General features: G+C 39.4%; 1 pseudogene; it reads right to left on the bottom strand.

The window, feature by feature from the left end:
* Nucleotides 1–667: 667 nt before the first annotated feature.
* LOC148045788 (protein FAM171A1-like) lies at nt 668–22,701 on the bottom strand (annotated as a pseudogene).
* Between the last annotated feature and the right edge of the window lie 327 nt (nt 22,702–23,028).

Consider the following 23,028-nt stretch of genomic DNA (forward strand, 5'->3'; position numbering starts at 1 on the left):
TTTGTTAAAAAAAATCTGATTATTCAAGGTGCTTGCAAAAGAAGAAACTGTTCATTGTTCCTGTAAAATAGGCACTTAGAATGGGAACTGAAGGAATCAAAGCTGACTTTAAAAATTTGGTTTGGTTTCACAAAAAAAATTTCAGATACCAAAAAATCCTTGTCAAGTTTCATGTAAAAAAATGTAGATTATAGTAAAGGAAGACAACATTTTGGAGCTTCCTTGTAAATAAGTACATTAAAGCAAAAACAAAATTACTAAAAAGCATAGTGCATAGCCATCCTTTAAAATAATGCATATCTGTAGATGTCAAGTTTTGAACTCCACTTAACATCATTATGATATATTTGAATTAACAAATAAGAAATAATAAAAAAAAAAGTTTCACACAGATTCCATTTCAGGAAAATCTGAGGTTATGATCTGCATGTCAAAATATCCATATGTCCTTGATGGATAATATCAAATAAATGGAATTCAAAGTCACATTTTCATACAGACCTTCAAAAACAACTAGGTGAGTTTTCATAAAAGTTATCTTGAATATCTTGACTATCTTTTTAGTTGCAACTCACCCAAAAGATTACTTCATCTTTTTTCTTCTTCTGTTAATTAAAAAAAAAACAATTCTATATTATCTTGGCAAAAATATCGAATATACTTCATGTTACTTCAGAATGGAATCGAATGCCAGGACTGGTCTTTCCTCTCGCTTTTGCCACGGAGTCTTTTTACCTTCCATTTGACAATTAGCATCCTCACCGTCATTGCTATCACAACTTACTTCATGGTATCTAGTGGTTTTACGTTCTGTACTTGGTAAAGGCTCTGGTGGACTTTCTACACTTCTCTTTGTTTCTTCCTGCAGACTGGGCAATTGGCCATCTCTTCTTCTTCTCCCTCCATCCAACACATATCCTGGAGTATTATTTTCAGGACTACAAACTGCAGTTCCACATTCACTGCCACTTTGGTCCAAATCTTCATCTAAATCTCTCTGCGGATACAACTGCACTTGCTGTTTTCGCTCATTCATGCCATTTCCAGAATCCAGGTTGTTAATTCCATTCTTTCCGTTTTTTTGAAGATCAATGTAGGAATGTCTAACTTGAGCATTGGGACGCCCATCCAAAGTAACAAACCATGCTTCTGGATGAGGTAAAGGCTTTCTTCCACCTAGCTCTGCTAGACCTTTCTTAGTAAGAAGCTCAGCACTGAGGGATGGTGAAATGGATATTGATTCAGACATCACAACGTTTTGTGGTTTCCACTCACCTGTACCAGCTTCTTGCAAATGTTGAAGAGATATTGCTTGAGCAGCCAGGTGTTGTGACTGCACCTGTGGTGAGATAGATAATTCAACTTGGAAGCTTGCTTGCTCGTGCTTCTCCAATAAAGACTGGCTTGACATTGCGTTGAAACTGTGTCTATATTCATCTTTGTCCGGAGAACCAAACCCTTCTGTCTCTTCTAGAGACTTCCTTCCATTTGTAAAAAAAGTTGCCATATTCTCTAAAGATATGCATCGTTGGTCATTTTCCTTATGAGAAAGCGATTCCTCTCTGGGACTAAATTCCTGTGAGGTGCTATAAGTATGTTGGAGCACAGGGGTATGCATATCTGCTTCTCCTAAAGAGCATCCTTGGTTCACATGAACATCAACCATCACTACTTCCTCATGGCCAGAGGATTCTGAGTGCATGTTGCCACTGAGAATTTCTGATTCACTTTGGGAAACTACTAAACTAAGGTTGGACGTAGAAGTTGATTGATCCGTCGTAGCACTTCTGAATGCTGCGGAGAACTGTAGCTTTTTTAATAATTGACGTGGCTTCATACACTTTCTCCTAATATTAAAAAAGGAATAGAAAAAAATTCATTTTAAAGAGACTTGCAGCAAAAGAACGGTCTAGTGAATACCTAGTATTCAAACACCTATACTCTCTTCCAATTATCATAAACCTGGCTGCCCAAGATAGATGGGTAGAAGTTATGGGAATTATGGTCCACTATAAGTGCAGAGTGCTGAGGTAAAGAAAGCTATTGAAAGTTGCAAGAGGCACAAGCAAATTAACACCTCCTGATTTTATTTTGCACCTCAAACTGAATGTTCTGTGGCTCGATCCACCCTGGAAGAGCCGAGGTGGCGCAGTGGTTAGGGTGCAGTACTGCAGGCCACTTCAGCTGACTGTTATCTGCAGTTCAGCGGTTCTAATCTCACTGGCTCAAGGTTGACTCAGCCTTCCATCCTTCCGAGGTGGGTGAAATGAGGACCCAGACTGTGGGGGCGATATGCTGACTCTGTAAACCGCTTAGAGAGGGCTGAAAGCCCTATGAAGCGGTATATAAGTCTAATTGCTATTGCTATTGCTATTGGAAATTCTTCTTTTTGCCACAATTTTCAAGCATACCAACAACTCTTTGTTTTTCTGTTTATCTTCAAAAACGTGATGTGTTACATTAGATATTTCAATTGTACAGATCAATACTGAAACTCATGAAATGAAAAAAGGAATACGGTAATAAAAAAAATAACAGAGTAGAAGCAGATATTATAACAGAAGAAAGTCAGCCTTGTAATTCTTTCTGTTAAAATTATTTGTATCAGGTAATATATTTAGTAGGACTTCAGCAATAAGGTAGTTTTACTGAAAGAAATTTAGGAAAGAAAGAAAAAATAATGTTACATTCTTGATTTAACTGTTCTGTTTCAGCAAATATAGAGAATACATACACTATGCTAAAATGTGAGAAATTTTACTTTTCTTCAGTTTTATAAATGCTGCTGTTTCATAAACTATTGTTGATACCCTCAAGTTGGAAATTAGATTGCTCTATAATGCAGCTTGTTCCATAAGCAAATAGAAAAATTAACATGAGTTGCATCACCCATCCTATTTTTGTTTGTTTTCTCTCACTAACATTTGTAGTATTATCACATTTCTCAAAAGATATTTAGAATAAGACCATCAGTTCTGAAAGTACTGAATGTGATAATATTCAATATATTATATGCTATATAATATACAATATAATATGATAAATGGTTAAAATAAACGTAGGTCCACATAAAGAAATTTCCTACATCTGGTATCATAGCAATATGTTAGACCAGTAATCCAACATATTTTCATGGCACGGGGTTTTGGGCAGCTCACATAAAATCTTCAGGGAGTAGTAGTCTTCGGATAGTAAGTAGAATCCAAAGATATTCATTCAGTTATGGAAATTATGAATCCATTCAAGGCTTGCTGAAATGTACTTATACAAAAGAAAGACCAGATAGAAAATAATTTGGTCCCTCTTCCTTCCATTTTCTTCCTTCCATCTTTTATGCTGACCCAGTCTACAAATATAATTAACTATAAAAATGAGACACCTTACCTGAAATAGTGAACAAGGAAGCACAGCATAATAAGTAGTACAAAAACTACTGCTCCAACAATTTCCAAAAGAAACATCGTCTGGTCAATATTGGTGTTCTCTGTTACAATGTGATCTATAGGATGTGGGGGGGGGAGGGGTGAGAATTAAAATTCTAAGGATAGGCAAGTCAAAAGTTTTCTAACCCATTTTAGGGTATTTCTAGTCACAGGCTGGCTAAGTCTTACTTTGACAACAAACAACTCCTTGCAGCAGAATATCATCTGATCCACTTCTAGCAGTATTCTCTGACGGGATCAGGCAGCAGCCCCGATTAGACAGGTTTCCAGAGCTGAGGGATGCCACTGATTTGAATTACTCAGAATATCCCAGAACAGGCCTATGCTAAGGACACTGTGAATAAATAAAGTGCAGTGATACATGTTCTTTGGTTAGTGGAACCAACCAAAACAATGGGCCTGTGTTATTATCTGGATTGCAACCTGGAGCAGCAGCGTCTATTTGGAGATGACATGCCTACAAAATGAATGATGCAATGGGGCAACAGTCAGCCAATGGGCTTCCTAACTCATTCGGTCTATGTATAAATCAAGAGTACAGCTGATCATATATCAGAGCCGATAACCATTTTGTCATGTACGTATGTGGCAATCCTTGCAGTTAAGGGGGAACTCATTCCATTTATGGCAGGAAAGATATACAGTAAATCCTGCGCGTACTATGATTTTCTGAAATCACCACATTCTACAAATTGTAACAACGATTTAATTTGGGGATTATCCTACAACTGTTTGTAAATTGTCCCTATTCCAAACAATGACTAAGAATTCGGCTGTACTGCGCAGCAGATCTGTAGTTATAACCCCCAGTTCCTTCTGGAATCCATCAAGGTCCTGTAGTCAATGGGGACAGACCAATATAATAGGTTCTGCCTTCCTGCGGAGGTTGGGGTGATAAAGCTCTTGAGAAACTCTATAGTGAAACTTATTTGTACTTACTCAATGCCATATATTTATACTGGAGCAAATAAAAGATCGGTCTTACCTGAATATGTGGGAGACATGGCTGCAACCCAATATCCCAGCTGGGGGGCAATATAGATCTAGGTCAATCTATTTCCTTTTTGTTCAACGATGCCTAAACTACTTTTCAACCATGTCCCTGTAAACATATAAAAAAACTATAAAACAGAAGAGAATTAGAAATGAAGCTATTTAACTGTTACAGAATAAATTGTTCATGAAATTCAGATGCAGAAACTCAGTAATAGTTATAGCCATCGCCTATAAATTAAACGCTAGTAGTTTTATTTACTGACCACCAGTGGGCGCCAAAGTGAAGAATTTGAAACAAGGGGAAAAGAACAGGGCATCTTAGATGCCTTTCTTTTTTTATGTTGGACATCAAAAAGTCTTATTTTATAAATGTTTCATTTCTTGAAACATCAACCTCACAAAGCATTTTCATCTTATACAGCTACTCTCTTGGATGTACAATATCAAGAAGGTAGCATTATCCATTCTTTCCACCTCCTGACTTTCATTAATAAGTCACTCCAATTTTATCTATATAGTTCCTTGAGTTTCATCCTGTTAAAATCTAGGATGATATATATTATTATTGCTATGCTTATTTTAAAATATACCAGAAAATGGATCTAAATATACAAAGAGAACAAATGGGGGAGAGGACAATTCATTGATGTACACTGTATATCTCTACCAGATAGTTTTGTTTGAAAAAACATGTTGCCAGGTGGCTTAGTAGCATACTGTTGACAACCAATCAATTAAAGTTTCAGACAATGGAATTTCATCTCCACAGGATTTTATCCAGAACAACTGAATGGATGATAGTTCGTCTTCAAAATGAGATAAGAGGCCATTTACTTCCAAGTTGTGGTCCAACTGTACACGATCAATAGTAAAATACTTTGCTTAAAAAGTGATGTAACTTTGCCAGATTGGTTTGGGGACTGAATCAAGAGGCAACATCCTGCAAAGGAAATTTCTTGCTCTCCCAAAGGAGGAAATGCCATTTTTATTTCAAAAAGAGGTCTACTGTTAACACAAGTTTGATGAATAAGTGAGAAGAGAAGCTAAATGCTGCAGGAGATCCATGTGTGCTAAAAATATGAGTATTTCAGATCTTGCTGTGTCCCTTACTACATAAATCAGCAGAGAAATAGCTCACTTACAATGCCCTCCCTACAGAGGCCATACAAACAACCAACACACTTAGTGAAGATAGTCAGATACAAAAATAATTTGGGCATGAGACTACTGAAGGAATTCTCAAAGAAATTATGTTGCCTCTGCTACATATTTTTGGAATTAAGAATTGGACTTCCTATTTTCCTAAAATAGTAAGGAAGACCTCCCAAGGATATGCTCATAATTGCCACAAAATGTTTCAGCAAAACTAAAAAAAATGCAAAACTAAAGTAAAAGCAATTGGGGGAAAATGTGGAGAACAACAACGCAGGAAAAGATAAGGCCTCTCTATGAAGATTGTTTCTTTAAAAAATACTTTGTTCTGACTTTAAGAGTACAAACAACACATATATGCACAGGATAGAACTTAGCTAAAATTTAGCAGCACCTCTATTTTGACAAAACAAAATTCCTTCAGTGATTGGGAGTTATGCCACATTGAGTTAGAAGTCAAATGCAGATAAGCCTGTCTTCTTTAATTATTGCAATCTGAGAGGAGGCATGAACTTATCTAAAACCCCTTATGCTTCGGAGGCTCAGGTCCAACTGCATTTTGTAGCATCCCCAACCTAATGTCTTCCACATGTGTTGGATCTGCATCTCCCAGAATTCCCAGCCACCTGAAGAATGTCAGGGGGTCAGTGATAATTGCACTGGGTAAGACACTCCAAAGGGCACAGCAGAGAAGGCTCTCTTCCTGGGTCCTGCCAACCAAAACTTTAATAGATGAGATCCACAAATAACTCCCTGTCTGCTCAGATGGGATGGGTCAATGTAATGCACAGTTTATATATATATATATATATATATATATATATATATATATGTGTGTGTGTGTGTGTGTGTGTGTGTGTGTGTGTGTGTGTGTGTGTGTGTGTGTGTGTGTGTGTGTGTGTGTGTACGTACGTGTGTGTGTGTGTGTGTGTGTGTGTGTGTATTACAACCCCCGGTATGCCCAAATATGGGAGGAAGATCACTACTTCCATTCTCTGTCCTTCGGCTCGTCACAAGAGACCATCCAGACAGAAACCCAATATTTTTACTGTTGCCTTTTTGTTACATTTGTTGTATTTGTGCTGATAAATAAATAAAGGGAGACTAGTATAGATCTATTTCAAGCTTATCAGCACAAATACCACATACATACATACATACATACATACATATCTGTGCTGATATAGATAATACTTCTGCTGAAACAAAGCCTTGTGTGCGTGTGTGTGTGCGCGCGCACGCACACCCACCCACCCACCCACATAGATGGCATGGAAGGGCAAATCTTTCAGAGGATACAAATGCTCCAGTGTTTTGATATGAACTTCCACTTTGTCTTATGTAGAATACTACAATCAAACTTCTTCAGACACTGAAATGATTAATTTATGCAGAATGAAAAAATATATTTTCCATCTATCTAGTTGAAGAAAATAATGTTGAGATCGTTCTTGAACTACAAGTCTCAGTATTCCTAAGTAACATGGCCAGTGGGCAAGAATGGTGGAAGTTTTTGCAATTCCATAATATCTGGGAGACAAAAAGTTGGCTATACCTGCTATAGAAGTTTGCTGAGTTCCCAACATTTCATTTTTTCCATCAATCAATCTGTCAAAGTATCTGAGACCACAAAAAAACTCATTTTTCCTAGTGTGCTTTGCTGACTCAATATGATGGGAACTGTAGTCCAACATATCTAAAAAGCAGCAGATTGGGAAGACTGACACAGGAGTTCTGGACATTATTTTAAAGTAGGGTCATCAACCTTTTGGACCTCAGAGACCACTAAGTTCATAATTTTAAATCCCACGGACCACTAATATGATCTGCCTAATGACCGGCTAGTTGGGCATGACATGGTGGTCATGTGACTGGGTGGGCATGGCCAACTCAATGCCAGTCACATAGAGAGGCACCTTGCCAGCCTCTACTCCAGGGGTGGGTTTCTCGCCCCGTTCCAACCAGTTCGGTTGGAACGGGGCCGGTGGCGTCCTCGTGCACATGCGTGGTGCACGCATGCGTACTAGCATCTGTGCGATGCTCCAGCTGCTCCTGGAGGATCGCGCAGGCACTGTATGCGTCCTGCGCATGCGTGGAAGTGCAAAACTCGTCAAAACCGAGTAAGGAGCGCGGGTGGGTGGGTGGCCTCCTTGCCGTTCCCGGAAGTTACTTACTTCCGGGTTCGCTGACCAACCGATTCGCAGGGACCGCCGCGAACCGGTTGAAACCCACCCCTGATCTACTCCCCACTCCTCCCCCACCTGCCCGGGGTCCTTAGGACCCCAACAAGAAATAGTTTCTGGAGCTAAGCAGCCATCAGGAGAAAGAGTTGGCAAAACAGCTGGATCAATTCAAATTGGATCTGACCGAGAAGGAAGCTCAGTAGAAGCACCTCACTGAGGACTATGAGCGTAGGCTTTCCAAGCAGAGGGAAGACCTGCTGGAGTACAAGGCCAGGTATCGGCACCTGGAGGCTCAGTGGGCTGAGATGGTCAGCCAGTTCCAGTCCATGATGCAGTCCCACTGGAACGAGGCGCTCTAGCTCTTCGTCACCAGCGGCACTTCCCTCCAGCCTTCACCCAGAGCCCCGCACAAGGAGGCTGAAGCAGACCCCAAGTTGGAATTTCTGTCCCTCTCCAATCCACACAAAAAGACCCACAAGGGGGAGACTCTCTGCAGCAACACAAAGTTCATTGCACGTTCATTGCAGGGGTAGTTTGAGCACCCCTGATTTAGTGCAATATAAAAAATGAAAATATATTTTCTGTGGACCACCAGAAATCACATCCTTTGCAATTGTTGGATGTTTTTTTTGTAGGACCTCTAGCCAGCTGCAGTTTTTCCTTCAGCTGGCTACTGTTTTATAGAAGAATATTGTTTGGCAAACTTATATAATCTATTCTGGATATTCAGGGACACTGATAAGTAAAGAATGAATATTTGTGTGCAGGCTCTAAGGAAAAATTGTTCCCAAAGACAATCCTTTGATTTATTACTAAAATCCAAGTTGAACTTTGCTCTTTTGTTTCTGCTGTCATTTCCTGTTGTATGTGCAAATTACCTGTCTAATACTGAACAAAAGAACATGTCGGTCCCTGCACTTAGCAATTCTAATTACATCTGAAGTAGAGAGAGAGAGAGCGAATTATGCACGCATAGGTAGCTTCCTTACTTTAATTCCCCCTCCCAAACTTCCTTTCATAATAATGAAAAGGTAGGTAGAATTCAAGAGACAAAATACATGACATTGAAGAAGGCTGCTTCATAGCTCTCATAAAACATACAGGTTGTTTCTGTAGTTTAAAAAAAACACATTTATGCAGGTGTTTATGAATAATATTCAAGCATAATGCTGTGGGTGCATTTATAAGAAACAAACAGCTATTAAATAACAGTTACTAAAGAGTGCAGAGAAGAGCAACAAAGATCATTAGGGCACTGGAGACTAAAACATATGAAGAATGGTTGCAGGAACTGGGTGTGTCTAGTTTAATGGAAAGAAGGACTAGGGGAGACATGATAGCAGTGTTCCAATATTTCAAGGGTTGCCACAAAGAAGAGGGAGTCAAGCTATTCTCCAAAGGACCTGAGGGTAGAACAAGAAGAAATGGATGGAAACTAATCAAGGAGAGAAGCAACTTAGAACTGAGGAGAAATTTCCTGAACAATTAGAACAATTAATCAGTGGAACAGCTTATCTCCAGAAGTTGCGAATGCCTCAACACTGGAAATCTTTAAGAAGATGTTGGATAACCATTTGTCTGAAATAGTATAGGGTTTCCTGCCTAGGCAGGGGGTTGGACTAGAAGACCTCCAAGGTCCCTTCCAACTCTGCTATTGTATTGTATTGTATTAAACAGCATGGCTAAAAATGCAAAGCAAGGAATGGGAAACTGCAGCATGGCAAAATTACACTCAATATTTGGGCTGAAAAAAAGCTGAGAAGCAAACAATATCTGAAACCTTTTTTGTCTGAAACCAAGGAAGGCTACTGTCAAAAGGAAACAATACTGTTAGACCAGATGGGGAATAGTCTGATAAGGGTGTTGCACCTTCTTCAGGTTATAACAAAGAGGGATGTCATGTGACCCTCCATGACGTCTTGTATAACTTTCATCATTTCTTTAAAGAGGGTAAACTGGCTATGGCTAACTAGCATTTCAGAGCCAAATTGCCCTATATATTGTGCCACCTTAAACTGTTCTGGTATGAAAATGCCCCCCTAGTTAATAAAATTATCTTTGTCTTTTATATCTGTTTTACTGAGTTATATACATCATAATTGATGCAATAGGGATCTTTTAGGTTTAAGATTTAGAGAAATATTCTTTTTTTAAAAAAAAAATCTAAGTAAATCGGATTTAAAATGTTTGAAATTGTATCGGGTCTCCTGCCTCAGCATAGGGTTGGATTAGAACACCTCAAAACACTCTTCCAACTCTATTATTCTAATGTTCAGATAAAAAACCCTGAGAATACTGAACTGAGTTCTTTAAATCCATTGGTGTTGAGGCAGTAAAAAAAGGGGCTTCTCCTGTAGTTTTGTCAGCTTGGTTCTAATCAAACCATAATTCCTATTAACCATAACTCAGTAGCCATAACAGGGCTGCAGACATATTAATGCTTGTGTTTTCTATCCCCTACTGCTTAGCTTATTAACAATGCTGAGTTGTAATATTAATTTTCACATTGCTTCATTGCAAGATTGGATCATACAGTACTAAATATGGCTTAGCAAATCAGGACACTGTGGTTTAAAAGTATTTGTGAGCTAGCTGTAAAGAAACGGGGGGGGGGGAATGGAAACAAAAAGAATTGAAAATACTTTTAAAAGGAACTACAGATATTTTAACCCTTATTTAAATGTACATGAAATAGAATCAAAATCTTTTTTACCTGCTGAAGGTATGTCATTCGAAGTGCCACAGCAAAACTAAATTTTATTTCATGTCCTATTCATTTAAATTTTAATGTGGATCAGATAATTAGTCCCAATGATTTAAATTCTCCTGTTCCATTACAAAGTTTGTTTGTAAACTGAGTCATATTTCCTAAAGATATCACAATTTGAAACCAATTGCTGTATTTGTCCTTAGTTCTAAATCATAATTATATTGCTGAAGATCTCAAGAAAAATATTATTATAATCGTATCCATCAAAATGAATATTTCAACAGATTAAGGAACTTCTTTAATAGTTTTCTCCCCCCCCCATTTTTTTCACACTGGATGATTTAATAGTAATGAACATCAAATAAAATAGGTCTAATAGCATTGGAGTTTATGATTTTAAAAGTTAATAAGAATAAACCTACTGGAATGTTTAACATGTTTATTCTCTAGGAAGCAGATGTTGGAATGCTATAGAAGAAGTTAATTCAGATTACCAAATTAATATGATTTACAGTTGCACTGAGCTGTTGCTAATTCATATATATCTAACCACTATAACATTATTTAACTCAATATCTGTGTGCACATTTTTCAAACAAACAAACATTGTATGTTATGGTACATCAATGAACTGGATATAGTCATTTTCATGCAGAAAAAGGCAATGCTTGTTTATTCCCCCCCACCCCCCTCACTTTGAGAGGAGATCTGCAGGAAGACTTACTTCCAAAGGAAGTACCAGGTTGCAGCCATTTACTAATTTTATTTTTCAAAATTGCCTCCACACCATTTCCCAAAAATAATAATAAAAAAATTAAGATACCATCAGCTGGTGCTCTGCTATACATGCTGGATTCACATGGATTTACTTTTAATTAAAAGGTGGTGGGGCGAAGAGCCTGAGGGGTTCCAGGAGAAGGGATTGCAAGGCTTCTTGGATGTTTCGTGGCCTTGCTGTGAATAAAGAGGCTACATTTTTTTATATCACCATCTTACTATCATTCTAAAGGAGATTAGGAAACATTTTTGGACCACCATAGATAGAGATTTATCTTTTGCACCTAACTTTGATGGTGATGGTGTATATGCAGATATAACAGGTTCAAAATCAGAATCATACAAGCAATAAATATCCCCCCCCGGGGGGGGGAGGAGGGTTATCTTAAATCTAAAGCAGGATCCAAATAGTACTGCTGAATCAGCTAAAACAAACTCACATAGAGAGAACTATGATTCAAAAGCAAGTAATAGTAGTAGAAAGATGGTTCCCAATTTGGAATCTAATAAGAAAACAACGAATATACTTAGACATCTAAAAATATACCCAGAGTCATGTGCAAATCAAGTTTCATCCTCCCAGGAACCATTGGATGAAAGGCAAACAAAGTTACTTACAGTTAAATCAGATTATTTTAGGAATTCAAATTAATGAAGTTGAGAAAAGGAAAGGAAGATTCAGAATGCAGCTCTTCTCTCTCCCAGTCAGCTTCTGTTCTGTGAAAGGCAGATGGATTTGGAAGTTTGGGGCAGCTCCCATGCAAGAAAGACTAAACAAACCTTCTCTCACTGAAACATCCCACTAAGACCAGAATGTTGTTCAAAATGAAGCTCTTTTTTTTTTTAACAGATGCAAGCTCTTCTCATTGGTTGGGTTTCACACAGAGGGAGTTAGCCAATTAATAACAATCTGGGAAATAAGAGTGTTTCTACTTAAAAGTTTAATTGTAGCAACGTAGAAGCTGGTAACTCCAAGGACTTCTATCACTACAGTCCTTGAGCAAAGATTGCCTCAACAAGCCATCAGACCTCCCACAGTAAGTCAGTTTTCTGAAGAACCTTTCAAGACAAACTTGGCTAACTCTTTTCATACTTTGCACATACTGAACAAGCACATATTTAAAAAAGGTTTGATTTGGGAATTATTAACAAAAACACACACAAAAAAATTTAAACTTTTAATTGAGATAATCACCCCAAGTGGTCAAGGTAACAATGGCAATTTTAAGAAACCATCTGTTGATTCATCCCCTATTTCAACATGGAATTTGGACAAGGAAGAGAACAACAAAAAGTCCCTGGGAGTAGTTTCCAACTCTGCTCTGTTATAACATCACTCCAGGCAGAAAATTAAAGTAAATAAAAATACAATAGAGGTTTGACAGACAAGAGGAAGGAAGATGTAGTTCTGTGGGGGGGGGTCCGGATCCCATTGCAACTAGTACGGTGCAATGGGGCTGGGCATCCATCACATGAACGCATGCAGCACACATGCGCAGTGTGCGCATGCGTACTTACCGCCTGCGATACTCTGTGATGCCTCCGCAATGCTCCAGCTGTTCAGCAGAGCGTTACACAGATGCTGTACACTCCATGCGCGGAAGCCCCAAACAACTCAAATACTGGTAAGGAGTGCTGGCGGGCAGGTCGGCCCTCCAGAGCACCATACCAGAACGGTACCTGATGCTCCCAGCAGGCACAGTTTTGCCCGTACCGGGGCATATCAGTCATATCCCACCACTGAAGAGGTTCCAAGAACAGGAATTAATCCTGAGAGACTACTTCGAAAACTTTTCTCTTTGGCCTCCAGTGTCAGTACCAGAAATCAAATTCATTATCCAATCTTTCCTGTACAGTAATTCTCATAAGAAAGTTAGCCCATTAATAACTCATATTGGAAATAGGTGCTTCTACTTTAAAATTTAATTGTAGCAACGTGAAAATTGGTTAACTCCAAGGACTTCTATCACCACTGTCCTTGAGCAGAGATTGCCTGAATAAACTAGCTGATCTCCCACAGCAAGTCAGTTTTCTGAAGAACTTTTCAAGACAAACTTGTTTAACTCTTTCACTACCCAGCAGATACTGAAAAAGTGGATCTTCCTAAAAGGCTTGATGATCTAATGGTATTACAGGTAACCAACTTAAATTCGCAACTGAGCCTAAAATTTCCACTGCTAAGATGTTAAATGAGTTTTGTCCAATTTTATGACCTGTTCTCTCTCTAAATCAGTGTCAAACTTGCAGCATCACATGGTCATGTATTGCAACTTTTTTCCTTCGCTAAAATGGGGCTGGGCATGGCCAGTGTGTGACACATCTGGCCCGTGGGCTGTGAGTTGATACCCCTGATCTAAATAATAAAGATAGCACCTGAGTTGGATGAGAAATTGCCATTATAACCCCAAAATATAAAAATGGAGACAAAGGTGACCCAGAAAACTATATAGACCAGTAAGTCTCATTGCAATTGTGGCTAAAATACATGCAGAATGTCTTTTGACCAAAATAGAAGACTGGATAATGGAAAGAAATATTATAGTGGACATTCAAGCTAGATTTACATTGCAGTTCTCCACAATCGTGGCACAACAAAACCGCGGTCCACTAAAGCGCGCCCGATTAAAGCACGTCGTTGACGTCATCAGCAGCACGACAACAACGACCGCGGAGAAAAAAGGGCGCTTTAAAAAGCGCTTTTAAAGCAAGCCGATTCACGTTAAGGTAAGGGTTAGGGTTAGGTTAGGGTTAGGTTTAGGGTTAGGTTAAGCGTTAGGGTTAGGTTTAGGGTTAGTTTAAGAGTTAGCGTTAGGTTTAGGGTTAGGTTAAGGGTTAGGTTTAGGGTTAGGTTTAGGGTTAGGTTAAGGGTTAGGTTTAGGGTTAGGTTTAGGGTTAGTTTAAGGGTTAGGTTTAGGGTTAGGTTTAGGGTTAGGTTTGTGGGGGTTAGGTTTAGGTTTACGCGTTAATTTTAGCTTTACCGCTCACAGCGTGCTTTCTTCGTCGGCTGTGATGACGTCAGGTATGCGGTTTCGTCGAGCACGCTTTAGTCGACCGCGGTTTTGTGGTGGAACCCTCCACAATAGGCACTTGTTTTATTTTATATCATATCATCGTAAAACAACATGGTGTGTCTTTTGATTGTATAAACAAATATCAAATGGAAGAAATTGACCAATCTAAATATGAAACCCAGACTCTTACTCTTGGTTAAGATACTCTACTCAAATAGTTATTGGAAAGTTCATATGGGTGAAAATGTATTTTTACTAAAAGTGTATCTACCCATAATGGTATTAAGATAGGGTTGCATTCTAGCTCTGATGCTTTTTAACCTCAAATATCAATAAGAGGCAGTTTGGTCTAGTGGTAAAGGCACCAGGGCTAGAAAGCTGGAGTTCTAATCCTGCCTTAGCCAGAAAGCCAGCTGGATGACCATGGGCTACTCAGCCCACCTTACTTCACAGGGTTGTTGTTGTGTAAGGTCATCATTTTACCACCCTAAAGGAGATTAGGAAACAATAAGAGATCACAGATGGTTGTACAGAAGTAAATCAAGCAACAACAATAAAAAGTTGCCCTGACAGTGAATTTTTTTGTTTCAAGGAATTTTCTGCTGGAAACCAAAAATAGTTGCTAATTTAGTTTTTTTTTTTTTAAATGTTAAATGCTAATATCACCAATTCTAGTTGCTCAGGACTTGGATATCTTACAGAAATTATGAGCATACGTTGATTTGCTGATCCTGGCACATGCACTGTTTATCTGCAATTTGTGCACAGCCACCCCTGCCTGTTCATGCTATTTTAACATCATTTGTTGCTCTAAACATATTAATCTTTTCTTCTCCAAATTAATGGTGAGCAGCTAAATTTCAGAAATACATTAAAAACTAGAAGAGTGAGAACATGTTTTGGATTTTATGTTGGGGCATAAGGAGAAGACAAAGGAGAAGAAAGTGGGGGAGTGTGTGCTTTGGTTGTACACATGTGTAAACATATGTAGGGCAGTGTAGGAGAAAACATAAGGTTGAATTTGATTAGCATTCCTCAATATGCTCCAGTATATAATTAGATGAGAGCTTTCTCTCTTTTAAGTATTGCTGCAGTACTTTGAGGTTGATCTTTTCTAATTTCAACTCTGTAATAATGGCAGCAATCACCAATAGTTTTGATTTTTTTTTTAAAAAAATGCTGAAATGTAGAATATTCTCAATAAATACTATTAATGGAGCAGGGGTGGGTTTCTTGCCTCTCGAACCGGTTGGAACGGGGCCGGCGGCATCCTCATGCACGCGCGCGGTGCACGCATGCGTACTAGCATCTGCGCGACGCTCCAGCTGCTCCTGGACGATCGCGCAAGCGCTGTATGTGTCCTGCGCATGCGTGGAAGCGCAGAACTCGTCAAAACCGGGTAAGGACCGCGGGCGGGCGGGCACACCCTTCGCCGTTCCCGGAAGTTACTTACTTCCGGGTTTGGCGACCAACCAGTTCGCAGGGACTGCCGCGAACCGGTTGAAACCCACCCCTGTAATGGAGTAAAGAAAGCATAGGGGTGTGAGTATAGTTGCATCATAATATTTAAGGTACACGTATGATCACAATGGAGCCCAAAATTTCTGTTGCTAAGTGAGACAGTCGATAAGTGAATCACTGAAATTGTTAAGTTAGTAACATGGTTATTAAGTGAATCTTGCTCTCCCATTGACTTTGTTTTTCAGAAGATCACAAAAGGTTATAACATGACCCCAGGACACTGCAATCATCATAAATATGAACCAGATGTCAAGCATCCAAATGTCAATCGTTTGACTGTAGGAATAGTCATAAGTGTTAAAAATGATCATCAGTCACTTTTTTTCAGTGCTGTTGTAACTTTGAATCAGTGGTGGGATTCAAATAATTTACCAATCAGTTCTCTGTCTAATGACCAGCTGGGTAGGCGGGGCTCAGTGGTCATGTGATCATGTGGGCATGGCCAAGTCAATGTCACTCAGGTCGATGGGCACTTCGCCTTAGTTGTTACAATGGTAATAAGGGTTAACCGGAGAGACTGTTTCTGTAAGTAGGGCAATAAAGATTAGGCTAGAAATAACACCAGAATGTTTCCTTCCCGCCTTCCTTACAGGATTAGCCCTGTAAAGTGGGAAAAAACAAAAGATTTCTTCCAACAACCAGTTTTCCAAACTGCTTAGAAAGTTACTAACCGGTTCTCCCGAATAGGTGCGAACTGGCTGAATCCCACCACTGCTTTGAATGGTCACTAAATGAACTGTTGTAAATTGGGGACTACCTGTATTTCTAGATAATGAATGGTGGTCTCCCATTAAAAGAAGATGATGAGGAAAATGAGGGGGGAAGGGTATTTTAAAATGGCAATAAACTCTACAGATGGCACTGTCACGGATAATTGAAATAAGCTTGAGTTATTTAAAACATGTCCAATACTTCACCAAGGTTTCCCCTTAGAATTTCTTTCAAATCTGACCTTTCTGATAAAGGAAAATCCAAATGATTTTTAGAACAGCTAAGAGCCCCCAGCTAACTTTCTTATCAGTTAGGGCTTACCTATCATAAGTCCAAATGTGTGCTGGAATGAACCCCATCAGTTTCCTATTGGGCGATATCCTGACTCCACTGCAGAAGCCAACCTGGCAGTCTAAGGGCCCTAAAAGAAAGAAAAAAGCATGAAAGAAACTATTATGCCTTACCTTTTATAGAATACGGGGCATCCTCGTATTACAAACATTCATTTAGCCACCATTCAAAATTATAATAACACTGAAATAAGTGACTTAAGATCGATCCTCAACTTATGACTGTCACAGCATTCTCAGAGGTCAAATCTATGAGATCTAATCAAAACTGATATGGTTTTGGCATGGTCCTGGGGTCAAGAGATCACTGTTTGCAACCTTTTTAGCCAGCTTCTAACAAAAGCAATGGGGGAAGCTGGGTTTGCTTAACGACCTGCTCTGACTTACTTAACGACCAAGGCAAAAATGGTTGTGAAATTGGGCAACATTTACTTAACAACTATCTTGCTTAGCGATGGAAATTTGAAGTCCCCCAATGAGCTTTCAGGACTGAAAGTAGAAACCAGGCCTTCCAGTCCTAGCCCAAGACCTTCACCACTATGCCTCACTGGCTCTCATTCTTAATATTGGTTGATAAGGTCCGTTAAGCTCCTGTGACTGAAGCTATTCCTTAGCTACTTGGAGAGTGGGCAAAGTCAGTTATATCAGTTTTTAATGTAAATCTAGAGGATTAAATGTTCTCACTTCTGTTCTGCATCTCAACTGTTCTGCTTTCACTTCAATTCTGTAGCTTACCATTTCCCCCTGGGAATTAAAAATTGAGTATATAGGATGAAAGATGTGTTTTTTTGTTGTTTCCTTCCACAGAAAAACAAATGGTACCCTAACAGACTAGTCCAAAGTAAGACAGAGAACTATATGGTCAAGACTTCTGTGTCTCTCCAGTTCATGTCCATTGGCAATTTTATTACACTGGCAGAATGCACAACACAATATGCACACAAATACACAAACACAAAACCAGAGTTATATTTGAAAGGCTGCAAGCAACTCTACTTTCAAATTCAGCATTGCTCCATTCCAATGTGCCCAAGTAAAAACCCGTGATAAAGAATATGGCTCTAGGCCAAGGATGCTATACTTATCTGGTTAGCACCAGCGATGTTATAACTTCACATTCGAGAAAAAGAAGGTAAGCTTGATAGTTTTTGTCATTATTTCTTCTGCTTTCGGGGAAGCTGATGGAAGGTTTACTAAACAAAAATTAACTCAAGCTGTTCACAGTCCATGGCCAAATTCATCTTCTGCGAAATGCCAGTCCTCCACTTAATTGTTTGGTGATAAAGCTTGTTTTCAACTTTCTTTCCAAGCTGCTTTCAGTTCAGCATCTGTGCATTTGAGGTGACTTTTTGTGAGTTTTTGTGAGCTGTAAAGTATACATTGTTAAAATACAAGCATCCCCCAATAAAAGAAAGAACCAATGATGTTTAAATCTGATCACCAGCAATAAACTTACTAAGCTTATGAACAGGCTGTGTGCCCCCAAACTGGTATTTGCGTTTTGTTGCTTCATCGATATTCTTGGCTGGCCCCTGGCAGATGGAGAGCAACTTCATAGCTCTTTGAATATCTTGTAGTTTCTGCATTGGAATGGCTGGATTCTGCAGGTATACAATCACAGGTAAAAGGAGAATGCAACTTCCTTTAATTCTCTCACACCCTGCTGTTGTGCATTTTTGATATATTACACCTTGTCATCAAAGCTATCCTTAAAAAAATCTCACATAAAATAATCTCTGAATGAAAAATAGAGCTATATTTAAAGCAAACAAATATTAATTCCAAGATACATCAATAACTTTTGTATAGAGTATGCAGAGTAAGCATATGGCTTATGCTTGGTGCTGCCAAAAAGAAGATGAGGAGTTCTTACTTATATCTCTTCAGCATTTTGATTGTTCCACTTTTTTCTCTTTGATGCTCTAATCAGAGAAAAATCTGAGATATTTCACCCAACGAAATTGAATCCTGGCAAAATCAGGGCGTATAAAAAGGTTATTTTTTACTCCCTCGTCCAAATAAACTTTAAAAGTCATTACTGTGAGATGTAGTGCTGGCTACCAGCTTGGTTGCCTATGAGGAACATCATCTGGAAGGTTAGCGTGCTTCCGGGTGGAGTGGGTTGAACACCTTGCTGGACTAGGTGTGCTTGGGATCTAATCCAGCAGGGCACAACCTATGTTCTTATCAGAGGTGGGTTCCTACCAGTTCGCACCTATTCGGTAGAACCGGTTCATCAAATCTACCGAACCGGTTAGAAGAGGTTCCACCAGTGGACCCGGAAAGCAGGCCACACTTACAGAAGAGATTCCAAATTTTTTTGAAACCCACCACTGGTCCTTGGATATGATTATTCTACACTATCATGCTCATATTTATAAAACCCAGTGCCTCTGTGAAAGGTAAGGATGACTACTGCATTTGTGGTGCAATCAGAACATTGCGTGTGTTGAAGTTGTTTTAACGCAAACCAAAGATGCCCTTTAAAAAACAAGTTTACATTATATTCTTATGCGTGCCAGTGCTGTGTGTGAGGTAATTTAAGGTGGTTCTGACAAGTGTTGTCAGCATCTTCATATCCGTCACATGGGCGGCAAGCCACTCCCATCCGGACACATGGATGGCAAGCCACTCCCACAAAGGAGGCCACACCCACAGAGTAGGTTCGAACAATTTTTGAAACCCACCACTGGTTCTTATCTTTCCAGATAATTTTAATCGGAAAAGGAAGTACTAAGGCACAAGTGTTTTTCAGTCAAAGACCTGGAGAAGCATCAAAGGCAATCACATAATAATAATATTTGGGGCACCTTTTTTCTTTTTGTGTACAATCTTTTTGCTTTGTTGTTGGACAGTAACATTTTGTTAGTGTTGGATCAGAGGTAGGTTGCTGCTGGTTGCGCCCGGATTGGCTGAACTGGTAGTAGCAGCGGCGGGAGGCCCCACCCACCCGCCCAGACACTTCTGTGCAAAAGCATCGCGCTCTCATGCTAGCGCGGGAGCCTGCCCAAAATGGTAGTAAAAAAATTAGCAACCCACCTCTATACTGGATGTATATTTTTTGTTGGTTTTGTTTGGTTTGCTTTTTTGTTTTTTTATTTTATCTTTAAAACAAAATAAATATACTTAAAATTAGAAAAAGGCACTCTCATTTCTTGCCCATTTTTATATAAGTTGCAACTACCTCTGCTTTGTTATCAATGCAAAGCAAAACCCACAGCAGAAAGATACTGACCTTTCCCACCACACATGAAAACTAATGGGCAGAGGGCTAAAAGAGAAGGCCATGTTTCAAATTAGTAGTTGGTTCAGCATTGTTGCTATTAAAATACTTAGACTAAAGTGTGCAAGCAAATTATTGTGTCAAATTGGAAAAAAGAAGAGAAATATGTAACTGAGGAATTTAAAAGTTGTTTTCTAAGTTAGAGAGAAACATGTTAATCTTCCTCCTATCTTTGCAAGATGGTGATAATGAGACCAGAACCAGTTTTTGCTCAGGCTGGAAAGCAGAGGACTGTAAATTCTAGTTTGGCTTTACAAATAAAATCTGCTAGATAAATTTGGGCCAATCATTGTCTCAGCCTTAGGCAGGATGAAATGGCAACCTATGTCCAAAAAACTTTGCCATGAAAAACTGCAGGGACTTGTTCAGACAGTCTCCTGAGAATCAAATATGATTTAATGGAAGGAATAAATAAGAACTATTGTTTTTTTTTTACTACAGGACCGTGATTTGTTATTACCTGTTTCCAAAATACAGTATACTTTTAAATTTCCCAGCCTATTTATAGGCCCAATATTCCGTCGTAATTTTCATTCAAGCATTAAGTAAGCTTAACCTTACTTAATTGCTAAGTCTGAAGAAGATCAGTTATGTTCTGCTACCATAACAGTAATGGCCAACATTTGATAATTTCTCTACATCATGCATACTAATAATATTGTAAAATATACCAATCTAGAAATACTGTGATGGACACAGCATCACAAATTTCTAGCCAAAGTTTTCAAAATAAAATACAGAATATCCAAGACACAAATGTTGACATATCTGAATCTAATCAAATTTGTATGCAACTCTTAGTATCAATGCTGTGTATAAAATTTGGGAAAACATTCTACCTGAGACCTGAGCAGGAAGTCAGGGAAGAAGTACTACTTTTTAAATCAAATTTAATGAGAATCTTTAAGGGGAAAAATTACAAAATTGCAACATTTATAGTCTGAGTCTGATCTGTTTTGTTAAAAATATTTGATATGCAAACAATTAAATTTGAATTTCCAAGGTAGTTTGATTCAATCATTTATTTGAATGCATGAAGTGGATCAGTTCATTCTGTGGTCATTAATACCCAGAGTAAAATAGGAATAGGAAAACAAAGACCAATCTCTGACTTTTGAAGGTTGTTGAAGTTTAATCTTCTGGGAGTCAGCAGCAGAGTCTGATTTGATATCTCTGGAATTTGCTTTCTCCTTCTGTTGTTTCTGCTTCTTTTTAGCTCCCAATTCTCCTCCTGAACTTCTGCAAAGAAAAAAGACAACAATTTTCTGCAAGCCTAGAAAAGAAGAAGTAACCCATGAGCATAGATAAACCCTTGTGTATATTTAAAGAAAGGGATAAAAAATGTGCATTGAGTCTCTGCTAAGTCAATTACATCTATGTTTCCTTAAACTATACATTCAATTAAAAAACGGAAAAGGTCAAACTTTTCAACTTTCTCCTCCCCATGCACCCAATATCATCATGTCGCCTTTGCAGCAAGGAAGCTTAAAAAAGTAAAAATATAGAGCAAACTTGAGGACAGTGTCCATTTAGGAATGAAACTAAAGGCAGAAGTATAGATAATTCCCAAGTTACAACCATAATGGTACCTGCATGTCATAATGGCCGTTAAGTGAAGTGCCTCACTTAATGGTCCCCATCCCTGCTCTTCCAGTGCAATCATTAAATGAATGTTGTGTCTCAGAGATAGGGGAGTCCCTTGGAGGCCTAGAATAGGTCCAGGTCTGCCTTCTCCAGTCCTCCCCCAACCCCAAAGCACCCGGTCTTCTGGTCCCTTTCCCTCAGGATTCCCCAGGCCTCAGCCTGCTGTCAAGTCAGCTATTCAACAAGGCAAGGGAACCTGCCAGTGGTGGGATTCAAATAATTTAATAACCGGCTCTCTGCCCTAATGACCAGCTGGGTAGGCATGACTTGGTCGTCATGTGATTGGGTAGGTGTGGCCAACTCAACATCACTCACATCAATGGGCGCTTTGCCTTAGCCGTAATAAGGGTTAACTGGAGAGGCAGTTTCTATAAGCAGGGAAATAAAGATTAGGCTAGAAACAACACCAGAATGTTTTTTCCTGCCTTCCTTACAGGGTTAGCCCTATAAAGTGGGGAAAAAACAAAAGGAGATTTCTTCCGACAACCGGTTTCCCGAATAGGTGCAAACTGGCTGAATCCCACCACTGCTGAAGCCAGTCAGCAAAAGGGATTCCACATGAAGGGGAGTTACAGTTTATAGGCTGAGTCCCACTTCCCATCAGGATACCCAAGGGCTTACAAAGACCTCCCCTGCCTTTCAGGATTTGCCAGGCCTCCAGCTACCTCCCAAATTGGCCATTCAGCCAGGCAAGGGAACCTAAAGCTGATCAGCAGAAGCAACTGCCACACAGATAGTAATTAGACCATCAGTGCTGAGACTTACTTTCCCACCCAGCCACCAAAGGGACTTGCAGGATTCAGCTGCTCCTCCCCAGCCCCAGGACCCATCAGCACCCAACTTACCCGTTTGGTTTTTGCAGAGAGGTGCCTGGCTGATGCGTTGTGAGGTTCAGTTTTCTTAGAGGCTGCTGGCCTCATGGTAACTTTGTGCTATTTTCCTAGCAAGTAGTACTTGTGAGACAATAGAAGACCCTGTGGAGGCTTCTTTTAAAAAATAGAATCCCCTACAGTTTTGCGAGAAGTACTACTTGCTTGGCAACAATGGCCTGAGGTTGCTATGAAGCCAGAAACTTCTGCAACAAAGCCCAGTCTTGCCTTGCCTTGCCTTGGTCAGGTTCTTCTGCAAGAAACAAAATGGTAAGTTGACTTTTGCTGGGCCAGGTGACTGTGAGGCAGGGGTGGGTTTCTCGCCCCGTTCCAACCGGTTCGGTTGGAACGGGGCCGGCGTCGTCCTCGTGCACACGC

This window comes from Thamnophis sirtalis, unplaced genomic scaffold (genome assembly GCF_051295495.1).
Source record: "Thamnophis sirtalis isolate CommonGarterSnake01/CBP01778 unplaced genomic scaffold, rThaSir2_p1.2 scaffold_4, whole genome shotgun sequence".
NCBI classification, from domain to species: Eukaryota; Metazoa; Chordata; class Lepidosauria; order Squamata; family Natricidae; genus Thamnophis; species Thamnophis sirtalis.